We start from the raw sequence: 12,970 nt of genomic DNA on the forward strand, positions 1-12,970 counted from the left end.
CTTTGCAGCAGATGCACAGCATGATAACACAGGGGAATTGCATGATCCTTAAACTGATAGAATTGGAACTGCACAATGATGTCTTTTGATATAACAGTAGTGTCATAAGTGTATCACTCAGCAGAAGTATTTCCTCCACAAATCTTTTGCTTCAGTGATGTTGAATAATAATAAGATAAGGATTCTCATTCCTCATCAAAATAATTTAACAGTTCTGATCAGGTGTTTCCTATTATGAACAAGAGTGGAAGCCCTGCAGTAGTAACATCATGACCTTCCTGCTTCAAGAAGTAAGAAATAAGCTTAATGACATTGAGGTTGACGACACGTTCTGGGATGCTGTCCCTGTTCTATGCATCAGCCTTTTGAGCCACCAGATGAAAAGTACACTGCTATCTCTTGCGTTCGCATACTACTCGTTGCTTGAGGAGATGTTTAGCAATAGGGCTCACCCGTTAATATCTTTCTGTGCAGTCGACATTAAGGCATCTTACCTCATCAGCTATGTACTGGGTTGGTGACTGATGTTCAAGCAAAAATGGAGATCTGGCCACCACATTCGTTTCAGTTGCTTTGCATTTGAGACTATAGTACACCTACATCCCACTTTCGAAACTTGCTCATTGAATGCAAATTTCGCATGGAAGTTAGACTGTCACAGTCACACCATTTAGCAGTTATTGGGTGCAATAAAATGGATGACCGTGATAACCATAAGGCATCGTTCATTAAAACCCGTTGTTTCCCTGAACTGAGAATAAATTAACGTCAAAACTATAACCCTTGAAACAAGAAAATGATTTTCTAAGATGATTTCTTCGATGGAACTCACGTCATACACGGCACAAATGTTTGAACCTGCGTCCGCTGCATTGACGAGCGTATAGCACAGCGATCACCTGAAGCTGAATGAAGAAAGCACCGCCAACTCCGTGACGGTCGCCATTTTGACCTAAACGGTTACGGCAGCTCTATAGACAGAACTGTGAAATTCTCATTTATGAAGAAGTGAACAGGATTATACCAGCATGTGATATCGTAGTGCATAAAGTATACCATTAACTACAGCTGTTTTGTTTCTTGGTTTCTACTGAAAATGTAAAGTGAATAAAATGATGACTTTCGTAAGCCGGTCACTGAAATCGTAGCATTTTATTTTCCTCTTAATACGAGCAAAATTTCCTCGCACTTCTTCTTTGATAAATAATATATGCTGTAGATGTAACAGCGTTATATATAGTGCCCATTCAATTTGTCTGAGGAAGATTTCGGGAATTGCAGATCATACTCAAAACACAAAAGCATACTTCCACTTATATGTTAACGTCTTTATTGTTTCTGTGTGATTTACAGATTATAACTCTTTTTACGTTTATGTAAAATAATCATCCACAAATACAGGAAATAAATTATCTGCTATGTGCCTGCCTCTTAAGGTAACCTTACCGCATTTCTCATGCCTGTACTTCTGCTACCGCATTTTGCAATGGTGTCTATCTCTGCCTCGAGGATATATTTCCTCAAAAGAATATACATTCTTTTCCAGAAATATATGTGCAATTATCTCTGTGACGGTGTCAGAAGACGGAATACTGTGACGGAGTTTCTTGGCTGCTTTACATACATCTCTCTCCAGTACTTCGATTCCAAAATCTGTTTCTCATTGACAGAAATTATTTTCTACCATTTGATGATGTTTAGCGCTGCTTCCGATACACCTTTTAAGCCGTTCTCGGTATTGTAATTTTGAGTTCGATTAATCTACGAACTTTTTCTCATTCAGACTGTTCAGTTACTGAAAGCAGTACACAATAGACATCACATATCACGTACTTCTGTTTAACTTGTTTTACAGTTTTCGCAGCTAGATAATTCAGAGACTGTTCTTCCTTGTGTGAAAATCCACCTACGAAGTTTGACTCGACTTGCACTTAAATGCATGGCTGCGTCGTCGTTTTTTTGTCACTCATAACAAGTATCCTGCGTTCCAGGTAGTCGATCAGGAAGAAGCATTTTCCGTCTGATAACTGCCTCGGCAACTGGGATAAAAATACAGTGACCCAGCAATACGTTGTAGACTTGCCTTAAAACTGAATAAATCTGTAACTCGAACCACTCCGGAAAGTTTTCCAGGGAGCTTGTGAAAGCCTGCGGAATAAAACACAGTGGAAACCTTTTTCATTCAGTAGTTAATTCTGACTGTTAATTTCTGTCGTTGTTGCCAGAACTAGACTACTACTGTTTTCCAAGTGCCTCTTTTTGAAGTTTTCAACAGCGTAATAACATTCATTAGGAACAACAGAAAATCGTGTTTGCCTTCAACCGCTTTACACAATGCAGTTTTGCTGTTCCCCCAGGCCATTAACTTTAACCACAGGAAAATTATGTTTAAGATATGCAGTTGACGCAGCAGCACATTAAAGTATCTGTTGTTCAATTACATAATTAACTGCTGCTGAAACACTATGATTTAAAAATGCTTAAGCAGGACGAATTTTCTTTTTATCGTAATGCCCTTGTCTTATTACATTTTCTCGTAGGTTCCAAGCAATATCCATTTCTTTCTCTTTGCCGGAATCACACAGCTTTACACCAGGATCAGTTAAAGAACTGGAAGAATAATCCTTGGTAACTGTTAAATGATTTCTCAGATTCTTCAGAATAATATCAGGGGGGGATGGGTGGGGTGCCGAAAAAGTTTGTAGCCCAACAAATAAGGAATGACAGAATACCAATTTATTTTTCAGTATAATCTCTCAATGGAGAGAAGTCTTCCCAAGTAAGAGTGATTTCAGGTGTGCCGCAGGGGGGTGTCGTAGGACCGTTGCTATTCACAATATACATAAATGACCTTGTGGATGACATCGGAAGTTCACTGAGGCTTTTTGCGGATGATGCTGTGGTATATCGAGAGGTTGTAACAATGAAAAACTGTACTGAAATGCACGAGGATCTGCAGCGAATTGACGCATGGTGCAGGGAATGGCAATTGAATCTCAATGTAGACAAGTGTAATGTGCTGCGAATACATAGAAAGAAAGATCCCTTATCATTTAGCTACAATATAGCAGGTCAGCAACTGGAAGCAGTTAATTCCATAAATTATCTGGGAGTACGCATTAGGAGTGATTTAAAATGGAATGATCATATAAGTTGATCGTCGGTGAAGCACATGCCAGACTGAGATTCATTGGAAGAATCCTAAGGAAATGCAATCCGAAAACAAAGGAAGTAGGTTACAGTACGCTTGTTCGCCCACTGCTTGAAAACTGCTCAGCAGTTTGGGATCCGTACCAGACAGGGTTGATAGAAGAGATAGAGAAGATCCAACGGAGAGCAGCGCGCTTCGTTACAGGATCATTTAGTAATCGCGAAAGCGTTACGGAGATGATAAACTCCAGTGGAAGACTCTGCAGGAGAGACGCTCAGTAGCTCGGTACGGGCTTTTGTTGAAGTTTCGAGAACATACCTTCACCGAGGAGTCAAGAAGTACGAGGCCAGTTCAATAAGTAATGCAACACATTTTTTTTCTGAAAGAGGGGTTGTTTTATTCAGCATTGAAATACACCAGGTTATTCCCCAATCTTTTAGCTACACAACACTGTTTTTCAACGTAATCTCCATTCAATGCTACGGCCTTACGCCACCTTGAAATGAGGGCCTGTATGCCTGCACGGTACCATTCCACTGGTCGATGTCGGAGCCAACGTCGTACTGCATCAATAACTTCTTCATCATCCGCGTAGTGCCTCCCACGGATTGCGTCATTCATTGGGCCAAACATATGGAAACCCGACGGTGCGAGATCGGGGCTGTAGGGTGCATGAGGAAGAACAGTCCACTGAAGTTTTGTGAGCTCCTCTCGGGTGCGAAGACTTGTGTGAGGTCTTGCGTTGTCATGAAGAAGGAGAAGTTCGTTCAGATTTTTGTGCCTACGAACACGCTGAAGTCGAGATGTCAAGTTGAGCACTGATTTGTTTGATGGTGATCCGTCGATCATCTCGAACGAGTGTGTTCGCACGCTCCGCCATTGCAGGAGTCACAGCTGTACACGGCCGGCCCGCACGCAGGAGATCAGACAGTCTTGCTTGACCTTGCGGCGATGATGACACACGCTTTGCCCAACGACTCACCGTGCTTTTGTCCACTGCCAGATCACCGTAGACATTCTGCAAGCGCCTATGAATATCTGAGATGCCCTGGTTTTCCGCCAAAAGAAACTCGATCACTGCCCGTTGTTTGCAACGCACATCCGTTACAGACGCCATTTTAACAGCTCCGTACAGCGCTGCCACCTGTCGGTAGTCAATGAAACTATACGAGACGAAGCGGGAATGTTTGAAAATATTCCACAAGAAATTTCCGGTTTTTTCAACCAAAATTGGCCGAGAAAAAAAATGTGTTGCATTACTTATTGAACTACCCTCGTATATTGCTCCCTCCTACGTATATCTCGCGAAGAGACCATGAGGATAAAATCAGAGACATTAGAGCTCACATAGAGGCATACCGACAATCCTTCTTTCCACAACAATACGAGACTGGAATAGAAGGGAGAACCGATAGAGGTACTCAAGGTACCCTCTGCCACACACCGTCAGGCGGCTTGCGGAGTATGGATGTAGATGTAGATGTAGATAATAGCCGTGTAGAGTAATACACTAGCGGGCACGGTCATATTTCTGCAAACCATTTCAGTAAAAGTTCTTCGATTTCGAGTCCAACCAAGCGTCCACAGCATCAATCATTGCATCATCATTTGCAAATCGTCGTAGGTTTGGGAAAAGAAAAAAGTTTGATGGACTCAATTCTGGAGAATGGCGGATGACGTAACAATTCGAATCCACATTCAATCAGAGTTTCCAGTGTTGCGAGGGCTTTGTGCACCGTGAATTGTCCTGATGCAAAAGAACTCTAGGCGCCAATTTTCCGCTGCTTTTTTTATCTCTTCTCTCAAACAACGCAGGAGGGTGCAATGCTTTTTGTAAGTAATCCACCATAATTACCCCTTCTGAATCCCAGAAGACCGATGCCATCGTCTTACCGGCTGCTTTTTGCACCTGGAATTTTTTTATGGTATAGGATGTGGAATGTTGCGATTGTTCTGACTGCTGTTTTGTTTCAGGATCAAAGTGGTGAACTCACGTTTCGTCCTTTGTCACATACCTTGCAAGAAAGCAGTCTTCATCCGCTTAAAATTGGCGGACGATTTCTTCACAGCACTGCACACGCTCCCGTCTCTGATCTGCATTCAAGTTTTTTGGGCCTCACCAAGATGAAGCTTTCTGCATTCCCAAAATATCCACAACAATGTCTTGAGCACGCCCATAGGATATTCCAAATGTGGTTTCAATGTGCTGCAACGTTGTTCGACCATCCTGCAAAATCGTACCGTGAATTGCAATCACTGTTTCATCAGTGGCAACCGTCACAGACCTTCCACTCCTTGGTGCATCTTCCACACTCATTTTTCCAAGTCTGAAGTCGGACACCCAGTTTTTTAGTGTTGCATAAGACGGAACACTGTCCTTAAATGTGTTCCGCATGTCCTCCCCAATTTCCTCGAGCCTCATTCCCTTCAAATGAGGATATTCAATCACAGCACGGTTGTTGAGTCTCTCGGTATTCGCCATTTTGTTTACACTACGGTGTACATCGCATCCTAGCAGCAAAACCAAGGAAGCTGGAGCTTGACTTGCATATCCACAAACGGTCACCATGAAAGTAGGTGGTGCTGTTTGTGCGAGACATTAAGGTAACTATCTCCGGCTGGAAACTTTTCGACCACCCCTCGTAGTGCATCAGGCATGAAATACAGTTTCTTAACGCCATTCTTGTGGTTCATCTCAAATTGCTCAGATGTGAAAAAAATGGTGCAAATGGCTCTAAGCACTATGGGACTTAACATCTGAGGTAGAGTCCCCTAGACTTACAACTAATTAAACCTAACTAACCTAGGACAGCACACACATCCGTGCCCGAGGCAGGATTCGAACCTGCGACTATAGCAGCAGCGCGGTTCCGGACTGAAAGCCTAGAACCGCTAGTCCACAGCGGCCGGCCGCTCAATGTGAAATGGAGCCAGTGAATGAAAATAGATATTGAAGTGTAATATGATACGGAATTTAAAATTTTCTACATTACTGTATTGTGAATAAAGTAAATTCTAAAAGACAGTAGTTTTAAGCGAAGAAAACTGAAATGTCAGTGAACGCCCCAGTATAAATAAACAATTGAAAGGGCATGGGAAAGTGCAGTCCCTTTATCACAAGTCATTTGTTAATACACAAGAGTTCAACATTTTTTTATTGCACAGATAAATCTTGTAGTTCAGCAGCCTGAAAAAAAAAAAACATGTCTTCTGAAGTCACATGATCCACCTTACCACTATAAACACAGAGTATTTTTCAAACGTACATTAAAAATGGAAACTCTTCAATTCAGATTTACAGGTACACAGAACACAAATAGGTTCAATATAAATAAATAAATAAATGATTTTTATAACACAGGCCAAAGTTGAATCGCCTAATTCTTGAAACATATTTGCTCAATGACGGAAGGCTCTTGGGCATATTAGAGATACTGACGTGGAAAAATAATAAAATACCATTTAACAGTTGAGCATTACATCATTATTAAAGTTATTACGTTAAAAACCAAGTTTCAGACAGGGAAACCATGGAAGGGTAGGCCAGGCCCGAATAAAATGGTTTAGAATAAAGGGCCTTACTGGGTACATTAACGCCCGATTGCTGCGAGATTGGAACTTAGCTTATGAGGGATGCCGTAGCAAACCAGGACGCCGTAACGTCTGAGAGGCTACGGTGAGACGGGAGGCGGCGCGCCGCCTCTCGTCCACGTAAACAGCCGACGAGGACAGCCTACGCCCGATGGACAGATGGGTAACAAATAACACTCCGGAGCAGCGCCTCCAAACGCTACGAACGGCTCGGAGGGTCGAGAAAACACAAACAGATATACACTCCTGGAAATTGAAATAAGAACACCGTGAATTCATTGTCCCAGGAAGGGGAAACTTTATTGACACATTCCTGGGGTCAGATACATCACATGATCACACTGACAGAACCACAGGCACATAGACACAGGCAACAGAGCATGCACAATGCCGGCACTAGTACAGTGTATATCCACCTTTCGCAGCAATGCAGGCTGCTATTCTCCCATGGAGACGATCGTAGAGATGCTGGATGTAGTCCTGTGGAACGGCTTGCCATGCCATTTCCACCTGGCGCCTCAGTTGGACCAGCGTTCGTGCTGGACGTGCAGACCGCGCGAGACGACGCTTCATCCAGTCTCAAACATGCTCAATGGGGGACAGATCCGGAGATCTTGCTGGCCAGGGTAGTTGACTTACACCTTCTAGAGCACGTTGGGTGGCACGGGATACATGCGGACGTGCATTGTCCTGTTGGAACAGCAAGTTCCGTTGCCGGTCTAGGAATGGTAGAACGATGGGTTCGATGACGGTTTGGATGTACAGTGCACTATTCAGTGTCCCCTCGACGATCACCAGTGGTGCACGGCCAGTGTAGGAGATCGCTCCCCACACCATGATGCCGGGTGTTGGCTCTGTGTGCCTCGGTTGTATGCAGTCCTGATTGTGGCGCTCACCTGCACGGCGCCAAACACGCATACGACCATCATTGGCACCAAGGCAGAAGCGACTCTCATCGCTGAAGACGACACGTCTCCATTCGTCCCTCCATTCACGCCTGTCGCGACACCACTGGAGGCGGGCTGCACGATGTTGGGGCGTGAGCGGAAGACGGCCTAACGGTGTGCGGGACCGTAGCCCAGCTTCATGGAGACGGTTGCGAATGGTCCTCGCCGATACCCCAGGAGCAACAGTGTCCCTAATTTGCTGGGAAGTGGCGGTGCGGTCCCCTACGGCACTGCGTAGGATCCTACGGTCTTGGCGTGCATCCGTGCGTCGCTGCGGTCCGGTCCCAGGTCGACGGGCACGTGCACCTTCCGCCGACCACTGGCGACAACATCGATGTACTGTGGAGACCTCACGCCCCACGTGTTGAGCAATTCGGCGGTACGTTACCCGGCCTCCCGCATGCCCACAATACGCCCTCGCTCAAAGTCCGTCAACTGCACATACGGTTCACGTCCACGCTGTCGCGGCATGCTACCAGTGTTAAAGACTGCGATGGAGCTCCGTATGCCACGGCAAACTGGCTGACACTGACGGCGGCGGTGCACAAATGCTGCGCAGCTAGCGCCATTCGACGGCCAACACCGCGGTTCCTGGTGTGTCCGTTGTGCCGTGCGTGTGATCATTGCTTGTACAGCCCTCTCGCAGTGTCCGGAGCAAGTATAGTGGGTCTGACACACCGGTGTCAATGTGTTCTTTTTTCCATTTCCAGGAGTGTATAATTCATGCATAATAATCACAGAACATACGTAAAACGCTCCGATCAATACGAGAAACTCAATGTGAGAGTGGCCCCAATCAAACCTTACGTGTAACAAAAACGATTTTACAGTAAGAATTACTAAAAGAATTAAACAGTTAATTTTACAATAAAATATAACAAGTTAATGTAATAACCAGAAAATCACATGGCCCTCATACAGTTTAACCTAAGTGGTTTAAAACGTAAAATGCAATTTTGAGGGGTAACACTCAAACAACTACAATAGTAATTATATTTGAAACAATAGATATTAATTCTCCTGAAAGGGAAAAAAATCTCACCAGAGTTATGGAACTCAATTGCACAAATGAGCCAGGATTCACTGGGCCTCTAGCGTGTGCTTACCATAGCCATAGGCAATTTTATATCGCTACATCAGTCAGAGAAGCAACAACTTCCAATATAAACAAGACCCAATTTCGACTTACTGGTCACTAACACAAGTTGCGGGTTAGAACATACGACAATTAATTGCAGACACAACTGAAAAATAAGCAGACATTGAAAAAGTTGTAATTAAAAGAAATTTTAAACACGCAAATATGGCACTCAATTTCAAACAGAGGACCAAAGGGTAAATTCGACTCTTCAAACAGAGTGATGGAGAACCGTAAACAGTCCAGCGCAGCAGGAGCAAATTTAACATGGGAGCACATGCGTCAATCAAGTAACGAGTTCCTTACCCCCAAAGGACAGAACAGAAGACACTAGAAAATGAACAGTATTCCAACACCCACACCAGCAACTATGCCTACTTAATCCAGGGTAAATCGGCTGCTTCGACATTAGGCCCAAGTATTGCCGACCAACACAACTGTAGCGACGATCGGCCTCTTAGACAATCGTGCGCCAGTAAGCTCACTGAACAGCCCACAGTACGTCACATGTGCCTCTGATCTTTCTCTCGCCTTGACTGCGACCGACTGCCTGTCGATGTGGTCAACAGGCTACTCCAAGGAACTGCAACCATAGACTCAACCAACAGGCGACCGTAACGCCACCTTGTGACTAGACAGAAGAGGATCACGCCAGTAAGCAATGATGTCAAAACACAGAATGAGCCAAGACGGCTCAACCTCCGCCACTAAAGACAAACACATCACTTCCACCCACATACATCTCGCATATTGACCACGAGGAGAAAATTAGAGAGATTAGAGCCAATACAGACGCTTACCGACAATCATTCTTCCCACGTACTATTCGCGAGCGGAAAAGGGTTGGAGGGATCAGATACTGGTACCGAAAGTACCCTCCGCCACACACCATTAGGTGGTTTGCGGAGTATTATGTAAATGTAGATGTAGATGTGATCCAAAAGATCGGGCAGGCATAGGGCGAAGTAGTTGGTCGAATGACGCACTGGTGTAGCGTCAGATTTACTTTCTCGCGAAGGACACGCATCTCGGGTGGAGATAGGCGGCAAGGCGCCTGTCGTACTGGAACGTCATCACTGAGCCGTATCTTACAATGAATCAAATTAGTAGCTCCGGGTATATCCGATAAAACATCATAAAACTCTTGCAAAACACTTAGCAATTCCCGCGCTTCATTGACAGCTAGATGACCAACGTGAAATTGGGGATCCTAAAGCTGAACAGAATTAATGCTCCCGGAAAAACGGCACGAACACAGCGCTATTTTTCGTAAGGGAGAAAACTTAAAATAAAAGGTGTCACAGCCGAAATCTAGCACCAGGCCAGTATGCCGTATGAAATCACACTCAACAATTAATGTAACAAACAAACTTCACGCGAGAACACACGTCATCGGCCTCGAAAATCCGTAAATAGTAATTTCCCTTTTATTTCAGCAAGCGGAGGTAGCTTTTGCCCATTGGAGGTACGACATCTCTGCGAAAGAGAGCGCATGGAAGGTAATTTACAAATATTCCAGAACTATAATTACCAGCTGCAGTCAAGAAGAGAAACGGCGCTACCGGAATCCAGCTGGTCTAAAGTAGTTGATGCCGAACTAGCCACCAGGTTATCAAGGAGTTCTTCTTCCAACGCTAAGGTACTAGTTGAGATTAACAATTTCTGAACCTAACCCTGCAAATTAACAACCACCGCACTAAATCGGCCACACGATTCTTCATACTGATACAAACAAAAGGGAGGGAAGAATCCTTAGCAGCAACGGTGCGGACGCAACTGGCTCGAGCTCTTCGCCGACTGCCCTCCCCTGTTTTTGACGGCGTCAGCCACCTGGTTGGGGTGCGCGGTCGACGGGACATTCGCGGACGAAATGATCTTTGGTACCGCAACGAAACACCGCCTTTACGAGCGCTGGCCACATAAACCAGGACGAGACTCGTTAAGTGAGGGAAGATCTGAAACTCGCTCCCCCTTATCCTCGCGCCGCTGTTCATCAGCAAATCTTAAGGCTTCAATTGAACCCACTAACAGATTTAATTCAGGGCAGGTGATGGGTCTACCGGCAAAAATTACGCGCGTCCTTCCTCGGGTCTCATCCCTTCTAAGATGGTAGAAACGATCTCCTGTTCCGCAACCGTCATCTGTAGGGCGGCAATTCCGGTGCGAACCCCCTTTATGTAGAGAAGCAAACCCTCATTCGGCACCAGGACGCGCCAGTAATGTGTCCGTTCTAAGTCATTCTCTTGGAATATACGCCGTCTCAAATCAGTTAAACTACCTCGGCCCTGAAGAGCTTCGATCAAAATATCACTTAAGGAGCCGCGGGCTAGCAAGTACAATAAACTAAGCAAAACAGTGTGAGATACCTCAAAAGCACCGGCAAGACGTCCGAAACGGACAGTTAACCAGAATACACGCTCGACCTGCTCTAATTGATCAACTGACATTTCAGTTACATCCTTTAACAAACAGATGATGGATTAGGCACTATAGCGAAAGCAGAGGCAGCCTAGTCTTCAGTTTCAAGAGAACCCTCAAGTCCGCTGGTCTAAATTAGTTGATGCCGAACTAGCCACCACGTTATCAAGGAGTTCTTCTTCCATCGCTAAGGTACTAGTTGAGATTAACAATTTCTGAACCTAACCCTGCAATTTATCAACCACCACCCTAAATCGGCCAAACGATTCTTCCCACTGGCAAACCTGAGCTTGCATGCTGAGCAGTTGTTTACGGGTGGAGTTTCTATCTCGAATAAAGGTCAAATATCGATCGAGTGGTTGTATAGGAGAAGAAGAAATAGAAATTGCAACACCTACCTCGCCAATAGCGTCCGCCGAGATGTTAACCAGACTGGACCAGACGGCGCGCAAACGAACCATAAGTTTTGCTATTACTGGCAGGACAGAAAATAATACTTATAGCAGACCGACAACATGCAGTTGGCTAGCCGTTGACGTTGCGTTTACACTGTGCGACTAGACCACGAGCAGGTACAGCAGCAGAACAGCTGGAGTTTCAGACAAGACTTCCTGCAGAATATTCGGTTACCTACAATCTTTCAGTTTGTAGGAAAGGCTATTCTGTGATTTTACTTCATAGATTACAGAATTCTAAAGTAGTCACTGGCTACCGGAGGCAGCCGATGAACAGCGATGTTGTCTAACAAGGAATGGCTCTGAGCACTATGGGACTTAAATTCTGAGGTTATCAGTCCCCTATAACTTAGAACTACTTAAACCTAACTAACCTAAGGACATCACACACATCCATGCCCGAGGCAGGATTCGAACCTGCGACCGTAGCGGTCGCGCGGTTCCAGACTGTAGCCTCTAGAAGCGCTCGCTCACCCCGGCCGGCGCATCGGATATAGTAACACTCGCTGGTACGTTTATGGTTTCTTGGCTTTACTCTTGGAGGGAGCCGATGCTACTATAACTTATAAAACATTAAATTACTTTACCATAACACGAACAAGACGAAATACTTTACTTCGTTACAATCCATCTTGACAGGAAAATAATGAGTATTTATTACTGCTGTAGAACATTAACGTATCAGTTGGTACAGAACCAGATGCCAGTCTCTTCCCACAAAGTACAACTGACTAGAAACTTTAATGCAGAGTTCTGTCTAACACAACTGTCGCACTGCTGCCTCGATAGAGAGACGATGCTGTCGTCTTCGGCGATGATTGCTGACTGGGCTGAGCGGCACTGCGTTCAGACGCAAGTAAACGAGCTGATGCCGTGGCGTATGGAATCTCTTCTAGGCGTGTCTATGGTACTGTCTCTCAATCGCCATTGCTTCCGGCAGCGACTTCGTTAACTTGAGTTTCTGTCGCGAGGTACCAACCTTGCCCCGGCTCCTTGCTCTTCAGACGACACCACACAGATGCACTTGCTGAAAGGTTACAGCCCGCCGTCAGAGAGTCCGAATTCTCATCTACTGCAATGCATCTTCCGTTAGCACATTACGAAGAACCAGCCATGTGTGTACTTCAGTGGTCTGTTCAAGTGATTCTAGCTTTGTATAATTAATATTTGGGTTTGTTTCACACTCGTGGCAACGATTTTTAACAAGTACAAACAGAAGTTCATCACCTCTGGTAATGCCAATCACTGAACAGTGTAGGGATGCAGCACA

Source organism: Schistocerca piceifrons, chromosome 3, assembly GCF_021461385.2.
Source record: "Schistocerca piceifrons isolate TAMUIC-IGC-003096 chromosome 3, iqSchPice1.1, whole genome shotgun sequence".
In the NCBI taxonomy this organism is placed as follows: domain Eukaryota; kingdom Metazoa; phylum Arthropoda; class Insecta; order Orthoptera; family Acrididae; genus Schistocerca; species Schistocerca piceifrons.